The sequence below is a fragment of the Protopterus annectens genome, chromosome 9.part0 (genome assembly GCF_019279795.1).
Source record: "Protopterus annectens isolate FY-2018-M chromosome 9.part0, PAN1.0, whole genome shotgun sequence".
Lineage (NCBI taxonomy): Eukaryota > Metazoa > Chordata > Ceratodontiformes > Protopteridae > Protopterus > Protopterus annectens.
In genome coordinates, this window is record NC_056743.1 from 828,168,571 (window position 1) to 828,176,300 (window position 7,730).

General features: G+C 39.7%; 1 protein-coding gene across 1 annotated transcript in view; it reads right to left on the reverse strand.

The window, feature by feature from the left end:
* The window catches only part of LOC122811571 (cytochrome P450 4F22), a 363,310-nt gene extending 361,423 nt beyond the window's left edge, over positions 1 to 1,887 (reverse strand). Inside the window, exon 1 of the mRNA XM_044083496.1 lies at positions 1,749 to 1,887. The gene's annotated coding sequence lies outside the window, so the exon portion shown is untranslated. The remainder of the gene's footprint in view (positions 1 to 1,748) is intronic.
* Between the last annotated feature and the right edge of the window lie 5,843 nt (positions 1,888 to 7,730).

Consider the following 7,730-nt stretch of genomic DNA (forward strand, 5'->3'; position numbering starts at 1 on the left):
ACCAAGTCTCTTTACCATGCACGCAAGTACACACACACACACACACACACACACACACACACACACACACACACACTGAACTTTATCTGTGCACCCCTTTTATTAATATTATTAACTCCAAGGTTTTTATATGTCATGGAAAGGGGGCTTACTTCTCCAGCATTATCTACTAAGCAGAGTGCATTTTACCTACTTTAATATTATATCTAGAAGCTCAGACCCAAACATCTTACCACTGGAGATAACTGTTAAGGAGGGATAACTTACACTAGACTTTTGGTGATGATGTTGCAGTAGGAAAGGCAATGAGGAAACCAATTAGTTTCAAGCCCTTTTCTAGATTTATTTATTTTTTGTCCTGAGCCCTTGTTTACCCCTAGGGTGGTTGCCCCCACTGATCCACTTATTCTCCACACTAGGCATTTGTGCACATCTGCCTATCATCCCCTGTATGAGATGTCCTTAATAAAACTATAGGGATGGACAGATGTTTTGGCGATCACTAGCCTACTTCCCTTTAGGTATCCTCACTTTTTGCAACACAGTCCCCAATTTGCATGCCAAACTTTTAAGATGTAAGCTCAGTTTTGTGAGCTATCAGGCAAACCCTAATGTACAGCATACTGTCAGCCATATAATTAATACTCGCCCCTGTCCTATATCAGGCATAACTTTGTATTTAGTTATGGTTCATTGTGTTTGGTAACTGCTTGGGTGTGAGACTGCCGATATCTGGTACTCCCACAGAGGCACACAGCCACTATGTACAGGATTAATTTGTTTTATTGTAACTCTAATGCATAACTCAATTATCAAAGTCATGTTAGACTAAGTAATAACTCACATTAATCAGAAATATCTGGTAAATAGGTCATACATTGCGCTAAATGTTTGCTTTCATAACTCAGGCAAAATAACACAGATTTAATTATGTAGCACTGATTTTACAAGCCTTTAAGGGAAGGTTAGAACATCAAATTATCAAGCTGTTGATACTTTTTCTCACTAGCTGATTAAGATATTCAGTAAAAGAATCAAAATGAAGAATAACTTTTGAGCTGTGCATAATACAGACATTTTGAATTTCATGCATCTATACGACAAGGATAGTTCACCTTTGTAACGACAGTTGGGCTGAAGCAGTGAAGAATCAAAATGAAGAATAACTTTTGAGCTGTGCATAATACAGACATTTTGAATTTCATGCATCTATACGACAAGGATAGTTCACCTTTGTAACGACAGTTGGGCTGAAGCAGTGAAGAATCAAAATGAAGAATAACTTTGAGCTGTGCATAATACAGACATTTTGAATTTCATGCATCTATACGACAAGGATAGTTCACCTTTGTAACGACAGTTGGGCTGAAGCAGTGAAGCTACACATACAATGTCATTCACAGAATCCACAATGAGGGTGTCAATCAATGACGCTGGGAAGTGTTTCGTTAGTAAAGACATACTGAAACCAGTATGACTACATACAGATATACTTTACTCTACAATGAATAGGTTCTCTAGCCTGAGAATCACTTCTAAATCATATTCTGCATACCTTGCCTATAACCACAAGACAACAAAGTCATTGTCCTCTGGTTCAAAGACAGAAGACTGAAAAGTGTTACGCAACCAACAACCAATTAAATAGAAAATAAAGTAATTTGGTTTTATCAGCTTCCTAGTTGTGCAGCACAATTTAAAAACAGAACTTTCTACATCTCATATTCTTCTGTTTCAAATGAACTCACCTGCCGGTACAGTTTTAAGGCACAGCGTAAAGAACAGTTCCTGTATCTAATTTTTTCCCACCAGCTCTCTTGAGTATGAAAGAGGAGTGAAGTCTGAGCATGCTCTTTAATGTCTTCTACTAATAATGAACCGTGGATAGTAAATTTATTGGCCGACTCACAGAGTATGATAATCAAATCAACCACACCTACCTGAATTTCCTCTAGTAGTAACCTGGAAAAAAAACGTAATTTGGTTAGCCTGCCACCTTGTGGTCATAATTAGATCTGCATGTATAACTGAGACTGCTTTCCTTTAACCGGTATTGTTTTCCTTCTCTTCCCATGTAGTTCTATTTTGACATGGGATGCTTTTCAGTTCTGGCTTCAATGATGCACCTAACATGGTGAATTTAATAATAGGGATGACATATTGTTAATTTGTTTGTAGCTTTTAAATCTGATTTGGAAAGCATCAAATGACTGACTCACTGCCTTCTACCTGCATCATGGTTTGTCCCAGAGTGACAGCTCACTAGATAAAAAAAGAAAAAAAAATTCCAAGCTCATACATTTCCTGTTGCTTTAAGTATACTGTCTTCATACTTTCAGACTTCCAGATCTAGCATAATACAATTATGTGACAAACTAATTAAGACATTTATATCTCTTGGCTGTTCATAGTTTCTAGTCAACGCATCCACCTCTGTGACTGGCATGCCACCAAATACTGGAAAACAGTGAAGGCTCCCCAATGTGCATTTGATAGTCATGATAGATCTCAGAGCAAGAATAGACAATTACTGGTGTGTGTGTGTGTGTGTGTGTGTGTGTGTGTGTGTGTGGTTTTATGTGTGTATGTGTGTGTGTGTGTGTGTGTGTGTGTGTATATACCATGCACATATAGACAATTACTGTGTGTGTGTGTGTGTGTGTGTGTGTGTGTGTGTGTGTGTGTGTGTGTGTGTGTCTGCATATCTATGTGTACATGTACTGAATGTATTTAGGTGCTTGTATATTTGTGTGTATGTGCACATGCATGAGTGTGCATGTATGTGATTGCATATTAGTCTGAATATGTGTGTGTCTGTGTATGCGCACGCATTTGATGAGGTCACTATTATGAAGTTAGCTTCTTGATCACTTTGCAGTGAGGAAGTACAATAGCATACCTTAGCACCAGTAACTAGCAAACAATGCTCTAGAGGAAGAAATAAAGTTCGAGAAGATATGCATATGATACTCAGACATCATTCAAAATATGTGCTACAGTTTTATTATATACAAATAGAACTGTATTTTAATTATCTTCTACATTCTAAACTACTGTAAGTTTAATTTCAATTTTGTAAATTAGTAGGATGCTAGCAGTTGAAAACAGGGATATCTTTACTCTTGTGGAACAAAATTTGGATGTGGACTTAAAATAGTTGCAGTCATTCAATGCCTGTTCTTTCTGTTAAAAAATCCAAACAGCACTTATTAATTTACTGAATTCTGGTGACTGGGAGGCTCAGCTATGTAAAAGCCTTTCCTATGAGTAAAATATGGAAAAAAACATCTAATAATATGATATTCAGTGTTCAGTGGTCCCTAGTAGACTGCCAGTCTCAGGTGACTATTAGAGAGTCTACAACCAAGATGTAACTATGTCTGCATTACCTACAGAAGGACCACAATTTTCATCTCACATTGCTTTGAATATTGAGACTGATGTAGCAGATCTAATTGCCACAGGCAATTTTTCCAGATGTTAGTAGTTGCAACATAAAGTGCCCCAAATGTAATTTTCTTTCTGGTGCTGTCAATATGAACTATTGTCCTTATGTGTATTTAGACAGTGAACCTGATATGTCAAGCTGAAGATGTCTCCAGTAGAACTATTTCAAAAAGCCTTATCAATGTTAAATTAGATCACCCCAACAATTTGTAGTAGACAGAAAAGTTAAAAAAGGTATAATGTCCGCAAACGTAAATAATTACCACTAATTTTAAACTAGATATATATCTAGTGAATTTATACTATATCCATTCTAGTTTTGTGAAATAGCCTTCTCATAGTACATACAGAATGATGCCCCATACTCAGTTGTTGTCCTAATTAAGGCTGTGCAAACTGATAATAAGACAGTTGCTGATCTCAGTGATACAGTATGCTGGATTGTTCTCATTATGGTGAAATCCTTTTTACAGATTTGTTGAACCAGAGCAGAAAATATTAAGTCCCATGACGTGAAGCAGAGTTCCTCTCTAACCCAGTTCAAGTGCAACTTGGACAATTGGGTGGGAAACCAAAAATTCATCCCTGGTTTGGCATTTGGCACCTATGTCTCTAATGGACACACATAATCTGTAAATGGTTAATCTCCCAAGCCCATGCTTACACCTATCAAGGGCATCAGAAGTTGTCAAAGATTTGGGATGTATGCCTAGGCTTAAAAAGGTCCTTGTGGTCATTAGCTTAGTAAACCCCTATGAACCTATAACAGTCCCTTAATGTGATCAGCCATGTTCAGAATATTCCAAATATTATTGTGCTAAGATGTTTCAGATTGCATTTACCAGTGTGAACTATGGCCTCCTTAATGGTGTTAAACAGCATCACACTCATGTTAACCTACTTTACCATACTATTCAGTTGCATCAGTAAGTCCCACTAATCCCATATGGAGGTTATTAATAGATAAGCCAGTGCTACTAAGGTCTTATGGCCATACCTCTCAGCTGTCCGGAATGTTGCAGAATATCCAGGTTTTCTTCATATTTTTGTTCTGTTCCTCATAAAATCTGTGGTATTCTGACAAATCAAAAAGTTAGTAAATAATGAAAGACATCGGAGTTTCAGACTTCTTATCTTTCAGAAAATGCATGCTAAGGCTAAGCATATTCTAGCAGCTTTCTAAGTTTATAAGAGCAATTTATTTATTTGACATTTGTTGACTGGCATAGTCCGACTGAGCTATTGCCCTTTTTCAGTGGATGCCTGAGGAGAAAAGCTCCGCAATTACCCGTAAAAAATAACAGAGAAAATCACATGACAATAGAGAAAAGTTCCCCAATTATACAAAAATGATAACAGAAAAAATAACAAGACTAATAATATTTAAAATCGGCCATTGATATGGGGCCTTTGTGCCCCGATTACTTTGGGGTTTGTCCGGATGTCTTGCTCTGAGAGGCTAAGAGGTATGCTTATGATGAGTCAAGCCTTGCCAGTTCCCATCGTCAGGCCTCAAACCTGTAACCAGAGTAATCCCCCAATGATCTAGATTATGTTTAAAGGAAGATAATAAGTTATACTGGAAAACAGTTTATTTTGGAGGTTTGTGAGGCAATGGCTTGTAAACCAATCCCTCCAATTTGTTTTATTTACTTTTTGATGAGGATTTAGGTCCCTGGCACTAGTACTGGTGGAAATATTTAACTTGAGGATAAATGGGATGCTCAGCACAATCGAGTCTCTAACAGTACAGTTAACAAGAACAGATCACCCCTCTAAAGTCTGCAAGACACTGGATAAAGTGATGGAGCTTCCAAACTCTCTTGGCAGCTCAGGGAAAGTAGGCTTCTGGTCCTTTTGGTTAAGAACTGTTGGGTCTATCTAACTGTTTGATATGTTTAGTAAAATGTATCCCAATGGGGGCACTGCACTTGATAACTGGCCTGATCAATGGTGAGTATAATAAAGTGACTACCTCTTTAGACCTTAGTGATATTCCTTTGGCAATTAACTGAGCGAAATAAAAGGATTTCCTGGCAACCATTGTCACATCATTGTCAAAAGAGGAGGAGCAATCAACGCTTCTCCTGCACTTTTACTAGCTTATCAGTCTAGCACTTTACCAGACTTCTTGTAGCAGTTATTGTAGCACACAAAAGTACTACCAGCACTAAACATTCTACAAGGAAACAGCTCCAGTACTTATTATTAATACCCACCCATCCAGGCATGTCTAAAGGTCAGTTCCCTGTGCTTTCTCCTATTAACCTGGTGAACTTGGGCATCCTGAGGCAATGTAGCAACTGCCTCATGTACACAGACAACCCTCTCCTCTTACCTCCTAACTCACAGACTTGCAAGAGATGCACTTATATATCTAAATTGGAAGCCACGCATTCTCCTGCCAAGACTGGAATAGCTGGTCAAGGAGGGAAGGTCAACACTTGCACCACACCACATGGAACACATTGCCCTCCAGAACACACACCAGTACTGCCTTCACATAAAACACAAACCACACACCCACCTTTGCTGAGGTTCTCAATAAAAATCTACCCAAACAGCAGAGATCTCCAAGGCAGAAATGCACTCGACCACCATGACACATCCCTAATCACGAGATATATAACTCTCCTAAACGGTGTGCCACTCAGCCAAAGCCCCCAAGGCAAAACAGCATGCCCAGTACACTAGTCGTAGGTGACTTGATAGTGAGGCACACTGATGTCCCACTCACTAGGTTGAATAAGGAGAAGGTAACAGTCAGCTGCCTGTCAGGTGCCAGGATCCACCACATAATGCACGCACTCATGTCCCTCAACAACAGGTGCAAATGTGACTGTCATTGTACATGTGGGTGTGAATGACCTGAGATGTACCTCCCTGGACTACATGAAAAGAGACATGGAGGGCTCTCGGATTATGTATCCCAGGCAGGTATGACCCTAGCCCTGAGCAGCATCCTACCATCACCCAGAATGATACCACAGTACAAGCATAAAATGATCAATTTCAACAATTGGCTAACTTTCTGGTGTCATTCTAAGGGGATCCAGTATCTGTCTGCCTGGGATGGCATGATTAACAGACCTCGGTGTTTTACCAGAGATGGCCTGCATCTGTAACCTCTGGGCTTCCAGATACTGACCAAGGCTCTTGCCACCCCAATAGTGCCTTTTTTAGGCAGTGTTCCAAAGACCAAATTACCACTGTAACAGCTACAAACAAATGCAATCTGAGGGTCATGCTGCTCAACGCTAGAAATCTAAATCTGAAAATGCACTCACTCAAAGCACTCCTTAAAATGGAGAACATTGACATTTGTGCTGCAACAGAGACCTGGTTCAAGACAGCAGAAAGCACCTCTGCACTACCAGGGTATAACTCATTCCACACCTTTCGTCCCCAGAACTTGGACCGAAGCTCCAAATGCGGTGGTGTTTCCATATTCGTAAAGGATAAGCACACCTCCAGACTGGTAGCCCAACATAATGCATCTGAGATACTTCAGGTGTAGCTAACACTGGGTAAGACAGCGATTCAGGTTGTAGCCTGCCATAGGTCCCCAACAATGTCCCAAGACTCACACTCCACATTCCTAAGCACATTGGAGAATATTAGGATCCACCCTAACACACTCATACTGGGTGACTTCAACTATCTCTCCATTAACTGGGAAAACTACTCATGTACCAATACACTTGCCCAATGTTTCCTGGAATTTATTAATTCAAATGCCCTGGACCAGCTCATTCTTACCCCCACGAGAGGTAGCAACATCCTTGACCTGGTCATTACTAACATGGACAACTGTTGCTCTACACCAATAGTTAACTCCTCCCTGGTTAGATCTGACCACAAACTAATCACCCTGGAAATCCCCCCCCGCAAAGGTAACCACCATAAAAAGCTTCTTCAAAGCTAACTTTGGGCTCCTAAAAACAGAGGTGGCTAACTTCGTGGCACCTATGTAAATGGAGAATAGTTGCATGACCACTGAATCATACACCAATTGTACAAACACGTACACAAATGCATGGATCGTGCCATACCCAATAGAATCAAGACGCTCGACTCCAAAAAAAGGAAGCCAATCTGGTGGTCATCTGCCATAAACAAACTCTACAACAGAAGGTGGAAACTGATGTGGAATAAGGCGAAATCCCAAAACTGGAAAAACTCCCTTATCAGCCTCAACAAAAAGTTGAGATCCCTCATCAAATCTTCTAAAGTTAACTATGAAAAGAGAATTGCAGCAGATAGTAAAGACAACCACAAGGCCT